Source organism: Equus asinus, chromosome 1, assembly GCF_041296235.1.
Source record: "Equus asinus isolate D_3611 breed Donkey chromosome 1, EquAss-T2T_v2, whole genome shotgun sequence".
NCBI lineage: Eukaryota > Metazoa > Chordata > Mammalia > Perissodactyla > Equidae > Equus > Equus asinus.
In genome coordinates this window covers 188,310,445-188,335,990 of record NC_091790.1, presented here as the reverse complement: position 1 = coordinate 188,335,990, position 25,546 = coordinate 188,310,445, and the positions used below count along the sequence as shown (strand labels likewise).

Sequence of the window (25,546 nt, the reverse complement as noted above, 5' to 3'; positions counted from 1 at the left end):
ACCCTTGAATACTGTAGTGTGTAATTCTGACAAACAGGGGCTTACACCTATAGTTACATTACAACTATCAAAATGAGGAAATTATCTGTAATACGTTAATACCATTTGATTTCAGATCCTGTTCAAGTTTTGTCAGTTGTCTCAATAATGTCTTCTATGGCAAAAGGATCCAGTTCAGAATCACACATCACATTTATTTATCATACCTTTTTGTATTCCTTAGTCTGGAATCTGTATTCTAGTCTTTCTCTGACTTTCATGACTTTAACTACTGAAAAGATTACAGACCACTAATTTTGTCAACTGTCTCTCATGGTGGGATTGTCTGATGTTGCCTGTATTTATATTCAGACTATGAATCTTTAACAAGAACATCACAGATGTGATGCTGGGTTTTTCTCATTGCATCCTATCAGGTGGTACATGATTTCCAATTGTCCTATGACTGGTACTATTATATTGATCACTTGGCTCAGGTGGTTGGAAGAATTTTAGGGTGGCCCTATGACCTTGGTCTGTGGTGTTACTCCTGCAATGTTGCTATATCAAATGGCAAAAGGGAGATTATTCGGGTGGGCCTAGTCTCATCACATCAACCCTTTAAAAGCAGAGAGTTTTCTCTGGCTGGTAGCATAAGGAAAAGTCAGAGAAATTCAGAGTGTGGCAATGACTCAAATGCAGGTCTACGTTGTTGAGATGGAGATGACTGATGGCAAGGAACTGTGATGGGCCTCCAGGACCTGAGAGCAGTCCCTGGCTGACAGCCACCAAAGAAATGGAGGTGTCAGCAGATCTGGTGTGTGGTGAGCCCACCTCCTGGTTTGCAGATGACCATCTTCTTGTTGTACCCTAATATGGTAAAGAACAGAAAGAGAGAAAGATCTCCAGTATCTTCTTATAAGGGCACTAATCCCGTTCATGAGGATTCCACCCTCATGGTCTAATTACCTCCCAAAGGTCCTACTTCCTAATACCATCACAGTGGGGGTTAGAATTTCAACATATGAATTCGAGGCGGACACAAATATTCAGTCCATAACCGTAACTGACAAACCTTTTGTGAAGAGGTACTTTGAGGCTAGGTAAATATCCTATCCTTCATCAAACATTTATCCACTCACTCATTTAAGTATCCATTGATGTTTCTTGTTTGGACTAGTTATTCATATGTTTGCCAAAATCATTATTTTCTAATTATATCATTTCATCTATATTTATTAGTTGACAATATACTATGAGGAAAGGTGGTTTTCTTCATTTATTGATTCATTTCAACATGGTCTCATGGATTCCTCCTTTGGTCAATGGGTCATAATCTATTAGTGTCATTATTAATTTCATGGCCTAATTGAGCTGGGCTCTGTGTCCTTTAGGCAGAACCCCATCATTCATTGAGGACCCCCTTACTTTCTGGTGGAAAAGTCTGCTCCCTGCTTCAACCCTGGAATCAGCTATTTCTCCGAGTAGCCACAGTTTCTTTTAGTGGAGAATGGTACATGTATATCTATTGTTATGCAAATCTTTACATCTCAGGGCAAGCCTGGTGGCGCAGTGGTTAAGTTCACACATTCCACTTCAGCAGACCCGGGTTCACCAGTTTGCATCCCAGGCACTGACCTATGTACCGCTTGGCAAGCCATGCTGTGGTAGGCATCCGACATATAGAGCGGAGGAAGATGGGCATGGATGTTGGCTCAGGGCCAGTCTTCCTCAGCGAAAAAGAGGAGGATTGGAGGCAGATGTTAGCTCAGGGTTAATCTTCCAAAATAACAAAAACAACTTTACATGTCTTTTTTAATACCAGTCTATCTATATTGAAAACCATGAATTCCCCTAATTCTAACCCAATTCTGCAAGGTTCATTCTAATTTTGTACCTTTTCCAAGTTGTAGTCTTTTACAGTGAGAAATCTGACACCATGGTTGGCTACATAATTTGCAGAACTCCATGAAAAATGAAAATGCAAGACCCTTGTCCAAAAAGCAGGGAAAAGGTGCTGTTAAAGGTACTAAAATATAAAGCTTTTTCCTTTTTTCCACAATCTGTCTCTCAACTAGCCCTACTGTTTTTTATTTGCTATTTAAAGTCATTTTAAGTAAAGAAAAATTAAAATTGAAATCATTAGCATAAATTTTACTATTCATCTTTATATTTTGCAATATCAGTTTTAAATGCAAATATGAGAGCATTTAACTTGTATGCAGAATCACCAACATTACGCAACTCATATTTTGGAGCTCGTACACACATATGTATGTCGTTCTTACCAGAACAGTGGAAACATTACACAGAACTATCTCAATGGTTGTTTTGTTTTTTTTTCCCCTGAGGAAAATCAGCCCTGAGCTAACATCTGCCGCCAATCCTCCTCTTTTTGCTGAGGAAGACTGGCCCTGAGGTTACATCCGTGCCCATCTTCCTCTGCTCTATATGTGGGACGCCTGCCACAGCATAGCTTGATGAGCGGTGCCATGTCCATACCTGGGATCCGAACTGGCAGACCCCAGCCCGCTGAAGTGGAACATGCAAACTTAACTGCTGCACCACTGGGCCAGCCCCTCAATGGTTTTTATTTCACTTCTTGATATGCACACTTCATGATATTCTTCCAATATGCTCTTCCTTTGGCTTACTGATGAGTAAGGATGTACTGAAAGGAAAAGGAACTATGGTTTGCCCTATCTTTTCCTTTCTTCAGTGTTACTTTCAATATAAGTGATTGTCTAATAAACAGAAGTAACACAAGTAAGAGCCCATGTGATTAGGCTAGGCCCACCCCAAGGTCTCCCTACCCTAAGGTCATCTGATTTGAGACCTTAATTACATCTGTAAAATCCCTTTTACTGTACTATATAACATAACTATGTGACTGCGGTCTTATCATATACACAGGTTCTGACTATACGCCAGGGAAGGAGATTATCCAAGAGGGAAGCTATTTTGAATTCTGCCTACTACATCTACCTTGGGATAGATAATGGTTTAGCTGGGGAAGCTGTTAGGTTTGTATCATGGCCCCAGTTGGGCCTGGCTCTGAAGAAGAAAATGCACCTAGGCCATACGGATAAAGACCCAGTAAACCTCTTCAGTCCTATCAGGCAATTTGAATTCTTCCACAGAGGCAGCAAATGTCAATTGTGAGATTAAACTACCTGAAGTGCAAGTTTCATGTCAAAGTACAAGGAGGGCAAATGCAAAGTCATGGTGTAAGGCAAGCTGCCAACGCTTGCAAACAAGCTGAAAATGCTTTGCGTGATATGAACAGAGTACGGAGAACCAAGAGTGTGAACACATACAGAAAGAAATGGGCTATTGAGAAAAGTGGGGCTTAAATATGATTCAGATGATGTCAAGAGGCTATTTTAGCTACTTGGGTAACAAATTAATACAAAAAGTAAGTTCTGTTCAAAACAGTCCAAAAATGTATTCCCACAAATATGAGGCATTCAACGGCGGGCATGGCAATGTGTCAGACACTATACTGGGTTGAATCGTGTCCCCCAAAAGTCTATGTCTATCCAAAACCACAGAATGTGACCTTATTTGAACACAGAGTCTTTGCAGATATAATTAGTTAAGAGAAGGGCATACCGGATTAGGGCGGGTCATAAATCCAGTGACTGGTATTACAAGAAGGACTTATGAACACAGAGGCACAGATTGGAGTGATGCAGCCACAAGCCAGGGAGCCCCAAGGATTGCCGGCTACCACCGGAAGCTAGGAAGAGGCAAGGAAGGATTTTCCTGGAGCCATCAGAGTATGGCCCTGCTGACACATTGATTTTGGATTTCTGGCCTCCAAAACTGTGAGAGAATAAGTTTCTGGTGTGGTAAGCCACCAAGTTTGTAGTATTTGTTACGGCAGCTCTAGGAAAACTAGTACACACACACTAAGGAAGAAATACAAACTAGAATAATCAGAATATTTCTGTTCATAGGAAGACAGCAAGGGTTATGAATTTCTGCTTATCAACAAATATAGGGGAGCCAATATCTTTCTTTAATTTCCAAGATTCTTCCAAGCTTGAGGCAGTGGTTTATCTTAGATATAGTTTATCTAACTACGACAGCTAAAGGCCCCTGGGAGGCTGACACACAGGCTGTTTTTGGCCCTGCTTCTTGTCTGAGCTATTAGCATCTCTTGCCTCATGGAGAGTAGTAGTACCACGGCCATTCTACTCCTCTCACCGCTTCTCTAGCCTTCTGCAAGCTGTGTCACGGCAGAAAGCAGATCCTGGGACTAAGGCCTACCACCAAGCCCTGTTCAATTCACACTTAGGAAGGAACTGCTAATCAGGGACATGTGCCTGTTTCTAGTATGGAGGAACACAAATAAGATTGAAAGGAGAGAATATCAATAATTTCTCAATTTCTATTTTAGCCCTCACAGCTAGACCTGAGTAAAAATTTGATCATGGGGGCTGGCCCTGTGGCCAGGTGATTGGATTCACACCCTCCACTTCCGCAGTCCAGGGTTTTGCTGCTTCAGATCCCAGGCACGGACATGGCACCACTCATTGGTCTATGCTGAGGTGGCATCCCACATAGCACAACCAGAAGCACTCACAACTGGAATATACAACTATGTACTGGGGTGAGGGGTTGGGAGGGGGAGCTTTGGGGAGAAGAAGAAGGAAAAAAAAGAATTTGATCATGAATTAAGACTGACATTCTCTACATAATCATCCCTGGCTCCAAAATGGTTGTCTCAGTTCCAGGTTAACAGCGTTGGACAGTCCCTGAAATTTATGATTAGTTGTAGAGTCCTTCATACTTCATAGGACATGGATAGACACCATGAGCTGTGCCAATTAAGAGACCTATTTTCAGTTTTCTCACGTGTAAAATCGGAATAAAAATACCTTGCATCTACCCCCCCCCACCCATCCATCCACCCATCCATTTATTCAACAGATATTATTCAGGAACAATGGATACAGTGACGAACAAACCAGACAAAAATTTGTGCTCTTGTAGAATTTATGTTCTACTGTGTAGAAACAGAACAAGCCACCAAGCAAGCAATAAATCAATAAAATATATAATATTTTAGATAAATAAATGCTATGGAGGAAAAGAAAACAGAGAAGGGAAAGAGGGAGTCCGAGAGGAGATGGATTAATTGTAAATAGGGAGGTAAGGAAGGCTTCACTGAGAAGCTGATAAATGAGCAAAGACCTGAAGAAATGAGGCAGAGAATCCGTCACATCCCTCAAGGTAGACCAAGAAGAGCAAGGGCAAAGGCCCTGGGGCACAAATGCAGTGATAATCACAAACTTGTATAACTTTTATTTTTTAAAAATTATTTTGTTTTGGTCACATTGGTTTATAACATTGTGTGAATTTCAGGTGTACATCATTATATTTTGACTTCTGTATAGACTGCCTTGATTTACCACCCAAAGTCCAGTGTCCATCCGTCGCCAGACATATGTGTTCCTTTACCCTTTTTGCCCTCTGCCCACATTCTTCCCCTCTGCTAACCACCAATCTGTTCTCCAAATATCTGGGTGTGTGTTGTTTATCTTTCACAAATGAGTGAAATCATACAGTCTTTGTCTTTCTCTGTCTGACTTATTTCTCTTAGCATACTACTCTCAAGGTCCTTTCATGTTGTCACAAATAGCATGACTTTGTCTTTTTTATGGCTGACTAGTATTCCAGTATATATGTACCACATCTTCTTTATCCAATCATCTGTTGATGGACACTTGGGTTGCTTCCAAGTCTTGGCTATCGTGAATAATGCTGTGATGAACAAAGGGGTGCATGTATCTTTTCAAATTAGTGTTTTCACATTCTTTGGATAAATACCCAGAAGTAGAATTGCTGGATCATATGATATTCCTATTTTTAATTTTTTGAGAAATCTCCATGCTTTTTTTCATAGAGGCTGCACCAGTTTGCATTCCCACCAGCAGTGTATGAGGGTTCCTTTTTCTCCACATCCTCTCCAACATTTGTTGCTTCTTGTCTTTTTAATAATAGCCATTCTGACAGGTACGAGGTGATATCTCATTGTAGTTTTGAGTTGCATTTCCTTAATAATTAGTGATGTTCAACATCTTTTCATGTGCCTTTTGGCCATCTGTATATCTTCTTTGGAAAAATGTCTATTCATATCCTCTGCCGATTTTTTGGTCGGGTTGTTAGTTTTTTTGTTGTTCAGTTGTATGTATTCTTTATGCATTTTGGAAATTAACCTCTTATCGGATATATGATCTGCAAATATTTTCTCCCTGTTGGTGGGTTGTCTTTTCATTTTGTTGATGGTTTCCTTTGCATTGCAGAAGCTTTTTAGTGTGATGTAGTCCCATTGGTTTATTTTTAATTTTGTTTCCCTTGCCTAAGGAAATAAAACCACACATCTATGGACAGCTAATCTTTGGCAAAGGAACCAAGAACGTACAATGGAGAAAGGAAAGCGTCTTGAACAAATGGTGCTGGGAAAACTGGACAGCCACATGCAAAAAAACAAAGTAGACCATTATCTTACACCATACACAAAAATTAATTCAAAATGGATTAAAGACTTGAATGTAAGACCAGAAACCATAAAACTGCTAGAAAACATACGCAGTATGCTCTTTGACTTCAGTCTTAGCAATAGCTTTTGTGTAACTTTTAAACGGTGGTCAAGGACTTCTTCTCGGTCCCCACCAACTCTCCCTAATTTACCTGGAGACTGACCTTTTTGAACCAACAAAAATACTGAAAGACAGCACTACAAAGTTGAAGGTTGAAGAGAAGTTGAGAACTCTGGAATTGCTGGGGAAACATTTACCCTACTGACAACAAATGAGGAACAACAAACTAGATAAGACTGAAAATATTAAATGGAATTGAATTCCACTGGGTAGTGCATTAAGAATATTTGTTTTCTAAAGTTGAAAGTCCAATTAAATGAAAATAATTTCAAGTAAAAGTTTTCTTGGATTTGGCTTTTCGGTAGGTGTGTGAAATAACTAATTGAGTTGAATCCTTCTTTGTTGTTTTTTAAATGCTTATTAATCTTCTCTGATTGCAAAAGTGAATGTCCTTCTGTAGAAAACTTGAAAGTTGTGTAAGAGAATAACAAAAATAAAATTTGCTTGTTACCACATGGAAAAAATCTGTTAATATTTGTATCTTTCTAGATAGATTTTCCTTCAAAGTTTGGTTGATTTGATAGTGAGAATAGCTGGTTTTAATTTGTATTTTTGGTTACTAGTATGAACAACTTACCACATTGTTTATTGGCCAATTTTCATGTACCAACTTTTCTTTAGGCGTCTTAGATTTTTCTTATTGATTTCAATAAGCTCTTTCGATCAAAAGAAAATTACTAATCTGTTTTTTGTCACATTCATGGCAAATATTTTTTTCCAAGTTTCTTTACTGCCTATTATTTTTGCATTGTTTTTATTCAGAGTTTGCCTTTTTGTAGTCATGCATACTTGTTATTAAAGCAAAAAAAATTGCTTGTTTCCAAAAATATTCGCTGTGGAAGTTCCTTTCAAATTTTACTGAAAATTATTTTCTACAGGAGGCTTTCTCTAATCTGTACCCCTTTTAACTCTATAATGTACAGTGAAATCCCACAATAATGCAGTAAGTAGGATCCAAAGTTTTAATCCTGTAAAATGCAGTTATTGCAAGGTTAACGAATGTCTAAAGCTTGGGCAGTTGAGCATTATGAGGTCTGCCTGAGAGACTCAAATCCTTCTAGGTCCCAGCAGTAGTTTCCCAGATCTCACTTAAATACTAATGGGGCAGTCTCTCCTGAGACATCCTGGGACTTGCAGAGCAGCAACGGTGATTCCTACATCTCCAGATTGGCTGGTACCCATTTTTCAAGCCCACCCTCAGATAATGAGAGGAGAGACTTACTTGAGACATGAAGACCTGCTCCCTGGCTCTCTCCTTCCCATGATAACCTCCCTTCCTTTTCCACTCCGGGCCTTACCGTCCTCCCCTCCTCGGTTACTCCCCTTTCTCTCACTCCATAAGATAAGGCAAGCTCCCCATGGCACCATAGAGTGGAAAGAGTTAACTTAACACACAGTTGTGGTGTATACCTTAGCCTCTCTCCCCATTATGACAGCTGCAGGTGTAGTGGGTGACTGGTGTGGCTTTATTCCCAACAATCCAAAAACAGTGAACAAATTTTTGGATGGATTTATTGCATTTGCTAGAATTGTGAGATTGAGGACCCTGAGGCCAGCAAAGCTCTCATTACTTGAGATATAATTGTGGAAAATAAAATCAGGAATAACCAGGAAGTTGCTTTTTTTAAAATACAGCATTTCTCCATATCAGCTTACTTATTTACCCCTGTTTGATTAAATTCAAATGACGCAAAAAATGTCATATAGTTCATTAATAGGAACCTAATCTGTTTATCCTAAAACCTAACCTTTTTAATCAAGGAAGGCCCAGGGGGCCGGCTTGGTGGCTCAGCAGTTAAGTGCGCACATTCCACTTTGGTGGCCCGGGGTTCGCAGGTTCGGATCCCAGGTGTGGACATGGCACTGCTTGGCACGCCATGCTGTGGTAGGCATCCCACATATAAAGTAGAGGAAGATGGGCATGGATGTTAGCTCAGGGCCAGTCTTCCTCAGCAAAAAAGAGGAGGACTGGCAGTAGTTAGCTCAGGGCTAATCTTCCTCAAGAAAAAAAAATCACATGTAAAAATCACTTTAAAAACAAAAAGGCTTTTTTTTCAAGAGGCAGAAACTGAGGCTTATTGGAGTTAAATAACTCACCCTAGGATACTCAGCTAAGACACGCAAACCTAGAGTGACACTGCGTTCAAATCCCTCCCCCTGGTGTGAGAACAGCAGTGTATCCTCCAAACTGAGGTATATTATATTCCCAGCCTCATTTGAGGACTCAGTTTTAGCCTTTGAAAACATAAATAGTGTCAAATTGACCCAAAAGCCAAAAGAAATTAGGAAGGAGTTCAAAGAATTGGAGAATGACAATGGAATGAAATAGCATCAAGAACAGAACGTGGGCTCCTTCACACCACTGTAGATCCTTGTGGATGACTGAAGGAAAGTTTTCACTCCCAGTACACTTAGAAGAAGATGGAACCTACTTCCGAGACATCCGAGAATGTTGTTTTGCTGGTAAGGACAATGCCTTTATCATCTTTGGGAACAAAGTCCTCCCCAGGCTGTAAATGCAGAACAGAAAGCTTAGCGCAATGTGCATTTGAACATTTGGTTCTGTTAAATGGGTTTCAGGATCCTAACGCGTGCTATACACCCACTTTTGCATACCATTTTTTCGAGTTCCAGGGTACAAACTTCAAGAATGTGAGTTTAATTAAATCTCTAAATCAATCTACCTTATTACATAAATTCTTATCTTTTAGAAACTGCTAGATTGATTTTAAAATCTACAATTAGCACATTCTAAAAGCCACCATTATCACCATGGGCATTAACTTCATCAACCCAGACTCCATATACACTTGGGGACAAATTTCAATCTTGAAATTACCAAACAAATGTTAGCTCCCCAAAGAGCGGTTTCCTGGGGAAGATACTGGCCAACTTCTATTCTTGCAGCCTCAAGACACCTGGACTTAGGGATAGTGTGCTATCATCACTCTAGCTGATCATGAGGCAAGAGAGCTGAGAATTCGTTTCCCTCCCACCTCTCAGGAGTAGGCAGGAGCAGAGCCCCAGGTAATGTGTGCTGTGTCTTCCATGAGGACTAGATACCTTCCAGCATGCCTACACTGGGTTTTTCTCCAACGTGGCACTCCCAGGGTATGCTTTGGTTAACAAGAGAGTCAGCCCTGAAATATCATTTTGTAAGAGCTCTCCGAGGAAGGAACCCTTGGCATGGAATCAGGACAATGGTGATGTGGCAGTCACAGCTTACCTGGACTGCCAGAAATCATGATTCTTTAAGATGCAACTGAGAGAAAACAGGCAAGCGGTCAGTCTCCGCAGCCACACATGGACTCGGCCTCCCATCCAGACCAGTGGCTGTCTGCCCCATCGTCTCCTCCTGACAACCTGGAGTTCAAGTCATGAAGTGAGAGACCTCCTGCTTTAGCCCGCCCAGCCCCAAGTCCTGGCACAGCTGCTATTTTCCAGCATCTGATTGGGAACTAGAGATTGGGACAGAGAGGACCTCAAACCTGTAATCCCTGTGGCCAGTGAATAAGATAGATATCCAGATAGTCCAATTCCAGATGCTTGAGGGTCTTCTGACAGGATTTCCTCACTAGAGGACTCTCAAAAAAGGTGGACCATACTTGCAGAGAATGCAACAATGAGATGTCAGTACTTGGGAAAGAAAGCGCCACATCATACTCTTTCCCCCTGCTTTTTGACTTACACCCCTGCTTTTTGACGTAAACCTGGCCAGTCCATTTATAGCAAAGTTGGTTAAGATATATGATCCAGGCATGCAAGATCACCAGGCTGTTCAGCAAGTCAATGGTATTTCTTAAATATCGAGGGCAAGTTATTTCTTCAACTCTCCTGGTGTTCTAGATGTCTCTTCTGTTTAGCATATTTGAGCACTGATTTAGTATTTGTTGATATGTGTTATTCCCTTCCTGGGTTATAGGCTTTCTGAGGGCAGGAATTGTGTCTAGCTTTCAAAGGGCAAGCATTCTTAAGCTTTGGGAGCAGATGGTCCTCTCTCTGCACTCCCATGTCTCCAAGCCTGTGCGCCCCAAGTGATGACGAGTTTATCCAGACTCAACCACTGCATACAGTGGGGTCTATTTGTCCCACCAGATGCATACACTTCCCAAGTACCTGTAACTAGTGTTTTTTAGTGAGTTGGGCATAATACAGATCCAGTGAATCTCAATCCTCTCTTAATTGACTTTCTCCCTGTTTTTTATAACATTTTTAAACTCACCTTTTACCAGATTGAACTAAAAGGAAATTCACATGTGATAACAAAAAATACTCCCGCCACTTTCCAAAATACCCCCTGGCTGACAACCTCTGGGCTACAGCCATTGAGACCATAATGGTCTGAAAGCTGGGCCTTCAGGATCATTCCCTGACTCCACCCTTAGCCTGTGAGTTCCAGTGGAGCCACTAGGTGGCTCAGTGGAGCCATGCCAGTAGGGGAAAACCACATTGAGATGAATGGGGCAGCAGCACTATCACCACGTACCGATACAGGTGTAGCGTGTGGATTTGTGTCCAGGGACGTTATAAAGGTAGTGATGAAGAGGGCTGGGAGAAATGATGTGAGTACTTAAAGGGAAGGCTGGAAGAATTCTGGGTGCTGACCAAGTCCGAATACGTCCCCCTGTCTTGAAGTACAGCCCTCCCACCAAATGAGCCATATATGCCTTGCTCACAGTGAAGAGGTCCTCCCTCTTCACAACCTTCTCTTGGATCTTCTCTCGAATGGCTTCCCCCAAATCATTCTCATTCTTGTAAAGATAGGCACAGTCCATGGATGGTATCCTTCATCAATGGCCACCTTCACAGCCTCTTTGACTTTGCCTGGGGCAGACTGAAAGGAAAGAGAAAAGACCGTCATATACTGTTATCCCCAGACCACCTTCAGTGGGCTTTCCTACATAACCCAGCTTCGCCCAACCAAGGCTTCTCTAGGGTCCCATTTTCCTGGGGACACCTGGGAGGAAAACACACCTAGGAAAACTCCTCAAAAGAGAAGGAAGCAAAACGAATTAACTTTATGAATATGGCCTCAGGTCTTATGCTAGATGAAAGCCCATTCCCTCTGATTCAGGTTAGCCCTCCAGACCTGAAATGTCTCCAGGTGTGTGGGAGAGACAACTGGCCTCTACTGCAACCCTTTCTAAAGACCAGGCTGACAACTGGATTCTGAAATAACCCAGAGGAATTTTCAGACAAGTTCCCAAAATGGCCATTATGGCATAAATCCAGGCTCACTACCTCCTAGGTATGTGGTCTGAGCAGATTACTTAATTTCTCTAAACCTTGTCTGCAAAATGGGAATAACAATAGAACCTGCCTCCTGAGGTTGTGGTGTTGACTAAGCACACTGTGAGTGTAAAGTTTTGGCCCAGCACCCAGCACACAATAAGCATCAGCAGGTGCAAGCCATTATATAATTATTGTTTCAGAAAAAGGAGAAATATAAAACCTTGTAAGAATGGGGTTTCTTTCCCCCACCAAAGGCGCAAAGAAAAAAAAGGAAAGAAAAGCATTAGAAATACCACATTCTGTCTAACCTACTTTAGCCAAACAATGGGAAAAAAACAACTAATATTAATCTTTCATTAATTAATATGAATAAAATCTTTTTTAAAAGGATTTTAAAAATCTTTTTAAAAGCTCTTCCATTGTAAAATAACAAACATGTTCAGAAGCATCTCTTGCTGCCCTTGGTACTGCACAAAATTGGGTTTCTCTGCCCTGTGCGCATCAACAAGCCAATTAATGATGGCATCAGCCTTTGAGGGAGATGTCAGCTTTATTTTGCAAAATCAATCTGCAGGGAGACAGGGGGCGTGTGCCCTTAGACTGTCTCCCTGATTCAGGATTTGAGATGTAGGGGAGGAAGAAATTTCCTCTACCCACTCTAGGTCCTTCTGCTGGCCAGGCTACAAATTAAGTTCACGTGAGACAGAATAACAGGAGAAAATTAAACAGAGTTTTATAACATGTATACGTGGGAGAGACTCAGGCAAACTGAGTAACTCACAAAAATGGCAGAAGCTCTCACCTTAAATACTATCCTCAGCTAAAGACAAAGGAGGATGTTTGGGGCGGGGTGGGGAAGAGGGGGAGTCAGTTATGGGAGATTACCACACAAGTACAGTAAACAAGAGTTTGGTTATTATGCAGATTTGAGTCCTTGCCTTCCACATTGATAAGAATTTCTAGAGATAAGGTCATGCCCCCTTCATCTTGATACAGAGAGGGAGACAACTTTACAGATGGAGATTTCCTTTACAAATGTAAATGTCTCTTAACAAAGGGTAAGTAAATTCTACTTTTCAGAGTTTCTCTCATGTCTCCAGTTTTTTAAAAGTAATTAGCCCAAAAGAATCCTCATGCCAGAGAGAATACCTTGGGGTGTCCAATTCCAGTCCCCCACAGAGGCAAAATTTAAGAGATTAGCGAGAACAGGCTGGCACACAGAAACAGCGATGGGACAGGCTTTGATTGGTGGGCTTTAAGCATTTATGACAGGGTGGGGGAGGAATTTTAACACTAGATCTTCCTGAATGAGGGACCCCTCACTTCTGATAAGAGTCCAACTTTCAAATTGGGTTATGTCCCAGTCCTTGGGTTCTGTGGGAAGGAGGATCTTTGGTTCCAAGGTCGTTTCAGATCATGATTTCTTCTTTTGTGAGTGTCCTGGCTACATGACTTTGCAGTCTTTCTGAAAGGCATTTATTAATCACTTTGATGATAAGAGATCAGATCTGTTCCAACTGGTCCTGGAGGCTACTATACCCTCCTTTACCTTCACTGGTAAAAGTAAATAATCCCTTAAAATTAGGTCATCTCTGCATCTTGAAAATGGCTCCCTTCATAATCTTTACTTCTGAAAAGAATTTTCTGGTAAGTTTATATGGGGTGAGCTGATTCACTGGAGATCCAGAAGCGATTATTTGTCACATCTGTATCAAGGTCAGTACTCTGATTTGGGGCAAAATAGTCCTGTTCAAGTAAGAAAAGCTGGGAGTGAATCCAGATAGAATTGATCTGCTCACTCAAACTGGCCAAGAATGCTTCTTGAGAATGACCCAGTCCTGGGATGAAGAAGAATCCTACTCTCTTACCCTGGAGAGGAGATGGGAAAGACAAGCAACAAGAGATTTTGACATTGAGGTATATGGGATAACGATTCAAGTTCAAAATAGATTTGGCTTGAACTAGAAAGCCTGACTTATGGCCTATCAAACATACATTAAGTCAACAGTGCAGAGTTTATATGAGCTGTTTCAAACCTTAAGACTAGGTGTCTTAGGGGTACCGGGACCTACTCTAGGTAAGAGGAACCTAGAGGGAACTCCTAGGACCGAGGAACCTAGGGGGAATTTCCGAGGCCAGGGGAGCCTAGAGGGAACTTTGGAATGAATGGGGAAGGCTAACCTTTTTAATTTGGTTTTAAATTGTAAAGAATTGCATTTATATAAAGTCTGAACAAACTGCTTGATAGAGAAATGAGAGACTGATGTGTTCAGCTCCAAAGAAAAGGGACATTTCTCCTCCTGTCTGCAAGGCGTTCTCAGGCTACTGAGGACCTTAGCAGGAATGTTGGAGGGTCAAACCCTCACGACGCATAGCGGTCCCATAGGGAACTCCACTATTGTTCACGTTAATAAATTAAAGGCTCAGATGGGAAAGTTCATATGAGGGTTGGTCTCCCAAGCTCTGAGCCCCCACGGCGATTTTAGGCTGCTTGTGGGAGAAACCGAGGCACATAAGAGAGTGTTTACAACCTTTCTTTAGGGAGTAACACTCACAAGCAGCACATTTCTGACCCACTACACTGTCCCTAGGAATTGTTCCGACTTTATAGCAAAACAAAACTAAAAGAAAAGTGGGAAATTGAGCTTCTAAAAGCTGACCAGTTCCTGAATGGGCAGCCTCACCCCCAAACTCCAGCCAGATTCATGCTGTGACTTGCAAGTGCTTAACAAAATAAGGGTAGCTGTTAATGGCTGGCAAGATAACCCGGGATAATTTGAAATTACAATGGCCACTGTGGGGCTCCCTTTTAAGAGGCAGGTAACAAAGAAATTTTTAAAAAGTCAAGCTTGCCAACTTCCAGCACAATTGCTCAGAAACTAGAGGGTCTGGGAGCTGTAAATATTTACAAAGAACAGCAAAAAAATATTTTACTCAGCTTGTTTCATGTCCTGAGGGCTTCGCTTAATAATCGTCAGGTTAGAGGCCCTGAAATATGGTCAAAGAAAATGCGCTGCACCCCGTTTTGCAGTCAGAGATAGTAAGAGAAAAATGTGGGTCGCACTCCATTCATGGCTAAGGGTCCTACCAAGCTGCTGCCAGCCTCAGGGGAATTACATTGGCCATTAGAAGGAACGTTCTGATTGGATAAGATCATTTTAAAAGTGCAGTTAAAAGGCAAAAGCTTCAACAGTGTGAAATAATCCTATTGAAAGTTTCGTTGCAAAAAGCCAATAGATAATTGTTATAAATAGTAATTAAAGGAATATATTAGGCCATGACTTTACAGAAACCCCCATAATCTACAAGTAAAAGAGACTCTGAGAGATTTTCTGGGAAATTGGTACACTAAAGATTTCTGGAATTGGGGCCAGCCCAGTGGCGCAGCAGTTAAGTTCACACGTTCCACTTCTTGGTGGCCCAGGGTTCTCGGGTTTGGATCCCGGGTGTGGACATGGCACTGCTTGACAAAAAGCCATGCTGTGGTAGGTGTCCCACATATAAAATAGAGGAAAGTGGGCATGGATGTTAGCTCAGGGCCAGTCTTCCTCAGCAAAAAAAGGGAGATTGGCAATAGTTAGCTCAGGGCTAATTCTCCTCCTCAAAAAAAAAGATTGCTGGAACTATTCAATACCACCAGGTAGTTACTGTTTGTCCTGGCTGAAACCAACAAGGTGTCTGAAAGGATTTAAGCAACTTAGAATCAGAAATTTGGCCAAAGTGGGAGCTGATATTCAGAATCTGATAGGAATTTTCTTTCCAGGCCTTCTTCCCTAAATTAAATGAAAACTAAGCACGCCAGGGTGAAAACAACAGCAAATTAGGGTGATGGGTTGGACAAATCAACTTACAAACCCCTGTGAGACTGGAAAAGCAGTTCTAGAGGCAGTTCAGATTCCACCCAGTTCCTTTATCTGGAAAAGAATTATGGCCTCGCCTCTGTGGGAACTGTTGTCTAGCTTATCACCAATTCCTAAAGCTGAAGAAAAAAAAGGAAAAAGGCCAGAAAAATGGGCCACAAGACCAGCCTCATCCAAAATCTAGCATCTTTAGTGTCTTCTCCACAAATAATAGTAAAAAGGCTTAAAACAAAAATTTGGATTCATAACTAGGGAGGCTTGTACCTGATTCACGGCAGTAATTTTAAAACAATAACTGTGCAGTCTCTGTGTATGTGTGTCTATATGTATGTTGGATGTTATATGTGTGTAATATTTTTACCTCCAGATGGTATAGCCAAAAATTAAGAGCTCTGTTTAACTGGCTTAAAGTAAGTGCTTACCTAAATTATTTCTAAATGGAAAAGAAATTAACCCAAATGCCTTTAAGTTAACATGATATAAAATTAATCTTTGGTAACTGAAAGCTTATTTAAGATTGTCGGTTTGATTGAAATAAGCATGTCCTCAAAATTGTCAGTATTTGGTTATGATGCAAACACATCTGGGTTTATTGGTCAAATAAGCTGATGTTATCTCTATTACAAAACTGGTTAGCAAAAATAATAACTTAAAATGATGGCTAATTTTGTCTGATGTCTCATGAAGATTTATAGGTAATCTAAATAATTATTGGGAATGAGTAAACTAAATAAAAGTGAAAAAGATAAAAGTGTTGGGTAAACTTCTTAAAATAATTGTCTTATGACACGTATACTTAAAATAACTTCCAAAATCCTTCTGGTAACTTGAGACTTTAAAGTGTTGCTAGGTAAAATTGAATGATAAAAAATTCACTGAATATCTGGGTCATTTTTCAAATAAGATAAAATACTGAAACATTATCATTAGACATATTTAGATTTGTCTACTTTTGACTTCTTCTTACAAAGAAACTAAAAGGTATTTGGGTCTATTAGTAAACATGCCTTGTATTTTATTAAGGTTGTACCATGAAGTATCATGTTTCTAGAAATTATAAAAAGTATTTATAAATTTTCCAAGCCACAGTATGCTAACGTAAAAGACAGTTTATAATTACTTAGTTTTTACTAGGGTCTGTAATGGTTAAAAATTTTAATTAATATATGTAATTAAAGCCACTGAAATTTAATAATAAAAATAAAACAGCTCTGTATACAAGGAAATTAAAATGTACATTTTCAGTAAAGAAGGTATAAAGAATGGAAGTATTTTCATTTGTTGGGTTAAGAAAGATAAACTTGTCCTAAAGTAGTAGAAGGGAAGAAAGAAAGCATGAGACAAATTCTGAATGTAAAAAAGTTGTTGAAGGTTGTGAAGGAGAAATTCTGAAGGGAGTTTTATGCCTGGTCAAGTGGGCCAAGATTAAAGTAAATCCAATTAAGTAAATGAGTTTTAATGTTAAAAAAAATTAGCTGGTACAAAAAATTAAAATTTGATTTTCTCTCCCTCAAAAGGATAATTTTCTTGAACTTTTGGTCTGCTCTTGATAAGGAGGTTATAAAAGGTTTTTCTTTAACTTTACCTAAAAGACAGAAAATCTGTTTTGTTAAAATAATTTCCTACTTCAGAAAGACTGAGGTCTTTCTATTAAGATTTTTTGACTGTTTTAACTGTTTACCCTTGACTGTTTTGTTGTCACTGGATTGAATGGAGTGAGTGTTGTTTCCTATTTGACTAAGTGTTTTGAAATCTTTTGATATTTTTGACAAGCTCCCCTCCACTCTCCCCAACCAAAATACTCAAATCCTGCATAAAGGCTTTCTTTTGACCTGGAAGAAGGAAGAGAATTTTTCTGAGGATTTTCAGAGGGCCCCTGAGACTTCTCATTTGTCCTCTCTTCCTATAAAGGGGGAGACACTAATTAGGCTTGTTTGGTATGCTAAATTGCATGGGAAGCATTGTTAAGTAAATGATGATAAACCTTCTTAGGTTATATTGTGTAGGTAAATATTATTCACTATTTTAAGCTTGTTACCTTGCTTCCAACAACACAAGGGGAATAAACCACGACTGCACTCTATTATTTAATTGGTTTATAGATGGGTCTTACTTAAACTATAAGCAAGGATGTTATCAAGCTGGATATGCTATCCAGCCTCAAGAATGCCTGCTACTTTCTATTAACTCTGCTAACCCACTAAAAGTTTTCATTCTATAGGCTCAAGAAATCATCACAGAAGAGAAGAAATAAAGGTGGTAACAAAAGAGGGAAAACAATACTTTTGGAAACTTTCTCCCACTGCGGCTCATAAAGCCTGTACTCATTGTACCATATGCCAAAAATATAATCTAGGGAAACTATCTCAAGAGTCACAAGGCCACTTTCCCCTTCCTAAGGAACCCTTTGAAGTATGACAATTTGACTTTGTCCCAATGCCACCATCTCAAGGACAAAAATCTTGTAATGATCTGTGTATTCTCATGTTGGGTTGAGGCCTTTCTTTAGAAGAGTAATGGCTTTAGGTAAACAATTATTGAAAAGGATAATTCTTGTTTGAGGAATTCCTATGGAGTTACATGGTGACCAGGGAACTCATTTCACCAGACAAATAATTAAATCTATTTGTAACATTTGGCCAATAAAGCAGCATTTCCACTGCACTTATTATCCCTGATCCCCAGGATTTGTGGAAAGAACTAACAGCATAATCAAAACTTAATTGGCAAAGCTTTCAGAAGCATTTAATCTCTCATGGCCAAAAGCTCTTCAATCTTAGATCTCCACCCTTTGGTAAGCATTGACTGTCTCCTTTCAAGGTAATAACTGAATGGCCTATGCAATTAGATGAGGAAATATACAAACCAACTTTGCTTAAGGGAGATATTACATTGTTATCACGGTCCCATCGAGATGCTTAAATGAAATGTTGGTAGCTGATTCTTTCCACAGAGCTCCCAGACCTTAAGGATCATGGACTATAACCTGGAGAATTTATTTATTAAAAGAGTCATCAAATGAAAGACTTTTTGCAGCCTGTTGGAAAAGACCATACCAGGATGAGAAGAGGATGGCATCTGTGTAGACAGCTGTCCAAAGACTCCAGACCAAGCCTGTATTCCCAACAGTGTGTCTCCGCATTTAAACCTTTGTTATGCTTAAACTGTATACCTATTTTATAATTGTTCCACTTAAGGTATCAAAATGCTATCATAAAGTGACTGATTTGGAACAGACTGGTCTTGAAGGCCAGGCATTTATCAGGTGGGTCATAATGGGAATCAATGGTTATGTAGAACAAATCTCTGGCCTTGGCTACTGCCTGGATGGCTAAACACTGCACCCTGAGTTTCCCTTGGATGCGGGGAAGGATTCAGACTGAGCTAGCATCTGTTGCCAACCTCCCTCTCTTTAAGGCCAGATGAGCTCATTCACTGTTCCACTCATATGACCACTGAGAAACTAGCCTTATTTGTTCCTCCTTTGGGGCTAGAGGATGTCATATCACGTACAGAAGCCCTTAACAGTAGTCAAGCAGGAATAGCCTTGTTAGATACTGAAATGTCTTTAATGAGAAAGGCTGTCCTTCAAAATAGAATGGCCTTAGATATTCTTACAGCATCCCAAGGTGGTACATATAAATCATTCAAACTGAATGCTGTGTTTTTATACCTGAGGAATCTTCCAATGCGTCATCTCTGCTAAAGCACACACACAAAGAAGTAGATGAATGCCTTAAGCCACCTTATACCTGGTCTTGATTTGCTTAGTTGGCTCCCTTCCGGTATTGGCTTCCATTTGTGACCTGGATTGCAATTCCTATTTCTATTACTCCTTGGAATTCTTGTACTGGTTGTAATATTCAAACTAATTACTGTTTTCACAGTGTTGTATGACTGGCATGTAAGCTAGAGTAATGATTGCTCAGCAACTTGAGATGGTTGATGGATCCTACAACCCTGGATGAATCCCCTTTTATTAAGGCTATGCCTAAGAATTCATTTTTAAGCTAATAATTTCAAGTATTGGATAACCTGTTCTATGCCTGTCATAGAGAATGTAACTGTAAGAAGTCATGTAAAAGCACATGTGCAATGTTTTTGCAATAATCTAAAAGTAATTGACAAGTTACATAGCCTATGAAACACTTCCCCTGCTAATATAGACCTCTATGCTTGTCCACTATATCTGACTATTTCTCCCCAACATGGATAACTGGGCAAATCAATGAAATAAAAGCCTAGCACCGAGAGACATGATGGACCCAGGGCAGGCAGCAACCACCCTGGCACCAAGGGACAATATTTTGATTAGCAACGCTTTCTATTGAAAGATTATTGATCTAAAGGGGATGACAAGAGATTTTCACATTGGGGTATATATAGTAGCTATTTGAGTTCAAAACTGATTCAGCTTGAACTAGAAAGCCTGACGTATGACCTATCAAACATACATTGTTCATCTGCTTATCCATTAAAATGAGGGATCTCTCATGAGATAAAGAATGCATACTTCCCCTCCTACGCCCTATTGGTAATGCCCTATTGGTAACGCCTGGATTAGTCCCTTTCCTGGCATCATGGTCATGTTCACTTCCTAATTTGCAACTAAATACCTCTTTGAAAATGTATCCTGGGTGTGTTTAATATATCTTCTTCGTTCTAAAAAGATACAAGATTGTACTGAGACCCATGCTTCTCTGGAACACCTTCTAAGTCCGTCCTGGGTTATAATCCTCACTTTGGCTCATAATAAACTCACCTCAATTTTGATTTATAAGTTGGTTATGGATTATTTGCATTGACACAAGGTTCATAGAAGAATAGAGCCAGTGGAGAAAGAATCAACAGAGGGACAACACAAGAAGAAATGCAAAGACTACTCCTGGTAACTAGTTAGGATGGCGCTGTCATTGATGAAAATGAGAAGGAAGGCAGTTAGAAAGTGATGGGAAAACATTATCCTAAAGAGGCTCAGGAATCTGCTTTCCTGTGCACTGGGAGGTGCCTTTCTGGGTTTTGCCAGCTGACTTTAGCACACTTTGGGAACCTGAGCTCCTGACTCCCACCCTGGCTGGGTCCATCCTCCTTGTGGTCTTAACACTTCTCAGACTCCTATGTGCACCAGGATCACCTGGGGATCCTATTGGAGTGCAGATTCTAACTCAGTAGCCTGGGGCCTGAGATTCCTTGTTTCTAAGAGGCTCCCTCCAGGCAACACTGATGCTGCCAGGGCGGGTTCCTTGCTGAGGTCTGAGGACTGCCAGGGCCTTCTAAGCCCTGGCATCCCCCTATCTCAGCCACCCAGGCAGTGGCAAACCCATAGCCCCTTTAAGTGTCCTAGAGCCAGAGAGAATTTAGAGGGAAAGGTGGCCAAGAGAGAAATTGCCCTGAAAAAACTTGATAATTGTTGAAGTGAAGTAAAGCTCTCACGATTACTGGAGAAAGCCAGACTTGCAGCCTGAATCAGCCCTAAGAAAGGAAAACAACCTCAGTGCTGGCTCCAAGGCCAAACTCTCACCTCCCCAGACCCCTGCCTCAGGGCCCTCCCTCCCGACAGAGGACGGAAAACATCCAAAGCCCCTGGAAGGATGCATGTTCCAGATATTTGGATATTTACCTGCCAGGTACCCAAGCCCATGATGGGCATCTTGGCCTTGGTGTTGAGGTCCACGAAGCTGGCCATGGTGAGTGCAGAGATGGTTCTGAGCCAGCAGGCAGATGCCTTTGTGCCCTGCTTAAGGGCAGAGCCCTGGTCCTGGTGCAGAGGGAGGAACTGAAGCCTGGAGGCCAGCAGTCATTTCTTGTCCTGGCATGAACTAAAAGTCCTTATAGCCTTTTGTAAGACTGAGAGATGTTAATGAACTTCAAACACAACAACCTCACGTAAAGTTCTCCCGGCTACAAAATGCGTGAATTAATTTTATCAATTTTGTTCTCTTTTGCTTGTTTAATAAACAGAAAATAAAAGTGTCTGTTATTTTAATTTGTTCCTATCTAATTGCTGTGTAGTTGTACATTTTTCCCCCAGAGCATAGACATTACCTGTTCACCACCTGGATAGGATCTTTAGATGCTAATATTCTCCATACGTTTATTTAGGATTTGGGGCTTTGACCAATAATTGTGTTTTTAATGAACTTTTAAAATTCTTGTGACTTCCTTAAAAAAAAACTTCGTGATTATAAAATCATACATAAGAAAAATTGGAAAGTGTAGAAGATTACAAATAAGGAAATATTAATCACCTATATTCTTACCACTCAAGATACCACTAAGAAAGCACTGTTCTCCTGCAACCTTTTTTCTGTGCTTATATATTTTTAATACATTGCATATGCTTAAATATCACAAAATAAACTTAATACCACAAAATATAATTTTCTTTACATTTATAAAAACTTTTTAAAAAATTTTCTCTACATCAAACATCTTTTTTTTTTTTTTAAAGATTTTATTTTTTCCTTTTTCTCCCCAAAGCCCCCCGTACGTAGTTGTGTATTCTTCGTTGTGGGTTCTTCTAGTTGTGGCATGTGGGACCCTGCCTCAGCGTGGTCTGATGAGCAGTGCCATGTCCGCGCCCAGGACTCGAACCAACGAAACACTGGGCCGCCTGCAGTGGAGTGCGCGAACTTAACCACTCGGCCACGGGGCCAGCCCCTCAAACATCATTTTTAGTGGTTGTAAAAGATTCTGTCTTCTGGATATATTATAATTTATTCTATCTTTTCCCCTATTCTTAGATGTTTAGGTTGTTTCCATTTTGTTTCTGTTATAAATAAATGATATGTCAAAGAACATCACTATGAGTAAAGCCATGGGTACATTTTGATTAATTTTAGGCTGGTTCTCCAGAAGTGAGATTATGTGGTCAAAAGAAATTTATCTTAGTTTACCATGTGAGATGTGGTTCAAATTGAGTTTTTCCCCGATATCGTTTATAGAATAACGCATGACCCTGTTTGAGATGTTTCAGTAATCATTTATAAAGCATTTACAATTTTCACTTTTTAATGTTATATAAGTTATATGTGAATGCTCTCTGTAAAAAATAAAAAGAAAAATCAGTAGAGAACACAAAAAAGATTCTGTAAGAAAATAAAAACTATCCACATTCCCACATTTAGAGATGATTATTATTAACATTTGGGGGCATGTCTGTGGATGCTCGCTTAAGTAGGGAAGTCTCAAAGCGGAGAACTGTGCCTATTTTCCAGGGTGAGGCCGGGAAGAAGACGTCAAGTCTGGGATGGAAGCTCCTGGATCCCAAAACTGTAGAGTCACAATGACTGCAGGTGGTGTCCAGGTGAGTGGGCCTGAGTGTAGCCTGAGGATGTCCCGGGAGCCCCAGCCACTGCTGGGAGAGCAGCCTGATTACTCATGTCCACTGGGGAAGCTGGCTGAAAGTAAGTAGCCAGTGAGCCCACAGCTGTCTTGGAGCTGGGATTGCGAAGGTTGTCATGTGTACATATGCAATCTGCACATCATATTCAGGGGAGCTGGATCGAGGTTATAGAGTGGGCTGTATGGTCAGGGATTTGATGGGGGTACAGACATCTTGAGTGACTACACGAAGGGCTGACCACACCTAAGGACCAAATGTAGGAGTCACATCTCAGAGGAAGCCAACATCCAGATGGTCATCTACACTAGGCATTGCTCCCACACCATGACGTTCAGCAAGTCTCCCCTAAACCCAGCTAATAGCTGGAGAGAAGAAATCCTAAATGTGGTGGATTTTAATCTTGAAATAAATATGAGTCACAGTGAAATAAAGGAGAAAGCAAGTGTACGCTGGAAGTCTAGCACAGAAAACTTTCAGAAGTGGGTATGACCTGACAGAAGCAGTTGATCCCAGCCCACCTTTTTCTTCATGCCTTCAGAAATTAATTTTAATTTCATTTATAAAAGAATAAGTCTTATTTCTGCGATGAACTGAGAAATATCTGGTTCAGAATTTATCTCATGGGAAGAATGATCCAGGCACAAGTCTTACCAAGCTTAAAACAGACAGACCAAGCTTTCGTATCAGATGAGAGGCGTGATTCTGAGTCCAGCACATTGTCCTTATGGTTTATGATTATAATTAACAGGATCTGTGCCACCTAATATTACATAGGTTAACATATTTTCTCCTTTACCCTTCACATCAACCTCATAAGGTGGATGCTATTATTATCCCCATTTCAGATGAGGAACTGACACATAGAGATGTGGAGTTTTGAACTTCATTTAAACATTTCAGTGGAATCATACATGGCACATTCTTTTGTGTATGGCTCCTTCACCGAAAAGTATGCTTGTAAGAGTCACCCATATTGCTGAATGTGGCTGTGGTTTGTTTATTCCTGCTGTTGTAGAGTACTCCACTGGAAGAGAAGATCACCATATTTTTATTCAACTACTGATGAGCATTAGGGATCTTTCCAGTTTGGGGCTATTATGAAGTAGCAATGCTATAAACATTCTTGTATGTATCTGTCGGTGAATATATGTTCATATTTCTGGTGGGGATTTACATGGGAGTGGAACTGCTGAGTCTGAGGGTTAAACACTGGTGTTGTACAAATCTCCCTGGGGCATCCTAGGCTGCCCCCAAGGTGGAGACTATACCCTAAGCATCAAGTGGACGTTTCTCATAGTGCAGTCTATCAAGCACTGGCACCTAAACCAGCTCAGACGCTTGCTAAAGATGAAGATTCCTGCATCTCCTGAACCAGAATGGAAAGGAGGGGATGTTCCTTGGGAATCTACCCTTTAACAACCCCCCGAGGTGATTCTTACACACCCCAAAGTTGGAGAACCACTGCATTACGCCATATGGCAAAGAAGATGTCAATTCAGACCCAATAATATCTTGATCCAAGATCTTTTGAAAATGATAAAAATGCAACTACTAAAGGGAATGATGATTTTTTTGCCTTCGCTGAGGATTTATGGAAAAGAACTGCTCCTCTCAGGCAGGGTTCACTTTCAAAGCTTGCCACAAGAATGGAGATAGTTTAAAGATTTTTATAAAACTTGGAAACTCATGCAGGCATTCTTTTGTTGGATTGTTTTCCACTGGGGCTGATAGAATATGTTCATTACTCTTATAAAATGAGAGGCACGGGATGGATCTAAGTCAAAGCCATTGGATTCTTATCAGCAACGGAAGAAGTACAAGCCCAGGCTTTCTTCCAGGAACTATTCCCTATTTCTCTGTAAAACACAGGCACCTGAGGTCCTTGCCAGGCCTGTTCAGTCTCCACCATTCAGAGTGGAGTCTCTCCTTCTGGGGTCCCCATAAGAAGAACAGGACTCTTCTCTATCTCACCTGGCCCCTGCCTATAAGAATCCAGCCCCTGTCTAGCTGTTCCCTGTGTCATTGGTACCCAATGCCTTAGGTCCTCCGAGCCCAGCTTCTTATCCAAATTAGAAAATACTCTGGTTTTCCCCCTCCCCTGTCTTATTTCTGCTCATGCAGTTTCTGATGCCAATCTCTCTCTTTTTTTTCTTCTTCTTCTGTCCTAGATGACCCCCCCTCAACCCCCGTCCGGTATATAGCTGTATATTCTAGTTGTAGGTCCTTCTGGTTCTGCTATGTGGGATGCCACCTCAGCATGGCCTGATGATGGGTGCCATGTCCATGCCCAGGATCCGAACTGGCAAAACTCTAGGCAGCCAAAGTACAGCATGCAAAATTAACCATTCAGCCACGGGGCGGGCCCTGGCCTCCTCTATTTTTAACATACTAGCTCTTCATGTAAGCACTTAGGTCCTTTCCAGCTGAACCCCAGCCATGGAGCAGGCCCACACCCCAGCTCA

At 40.8% G+C, this 25,546-nt stretch overlaps 1 pseudogene; it reads right to left on the bottom strand.

Moving 5' to 3' along the window:
* Positions 1-10,129: 10,129 nt before the first annotated feature.
* On the bottom strand, positions 10,130-21,425 carry LOC139046160 (aldo-keto reductase family 1 member B10-like; annotated as a pseudogene).
* Positions 21,426-25,546: the final 4,121 nt, after the last annotated feature.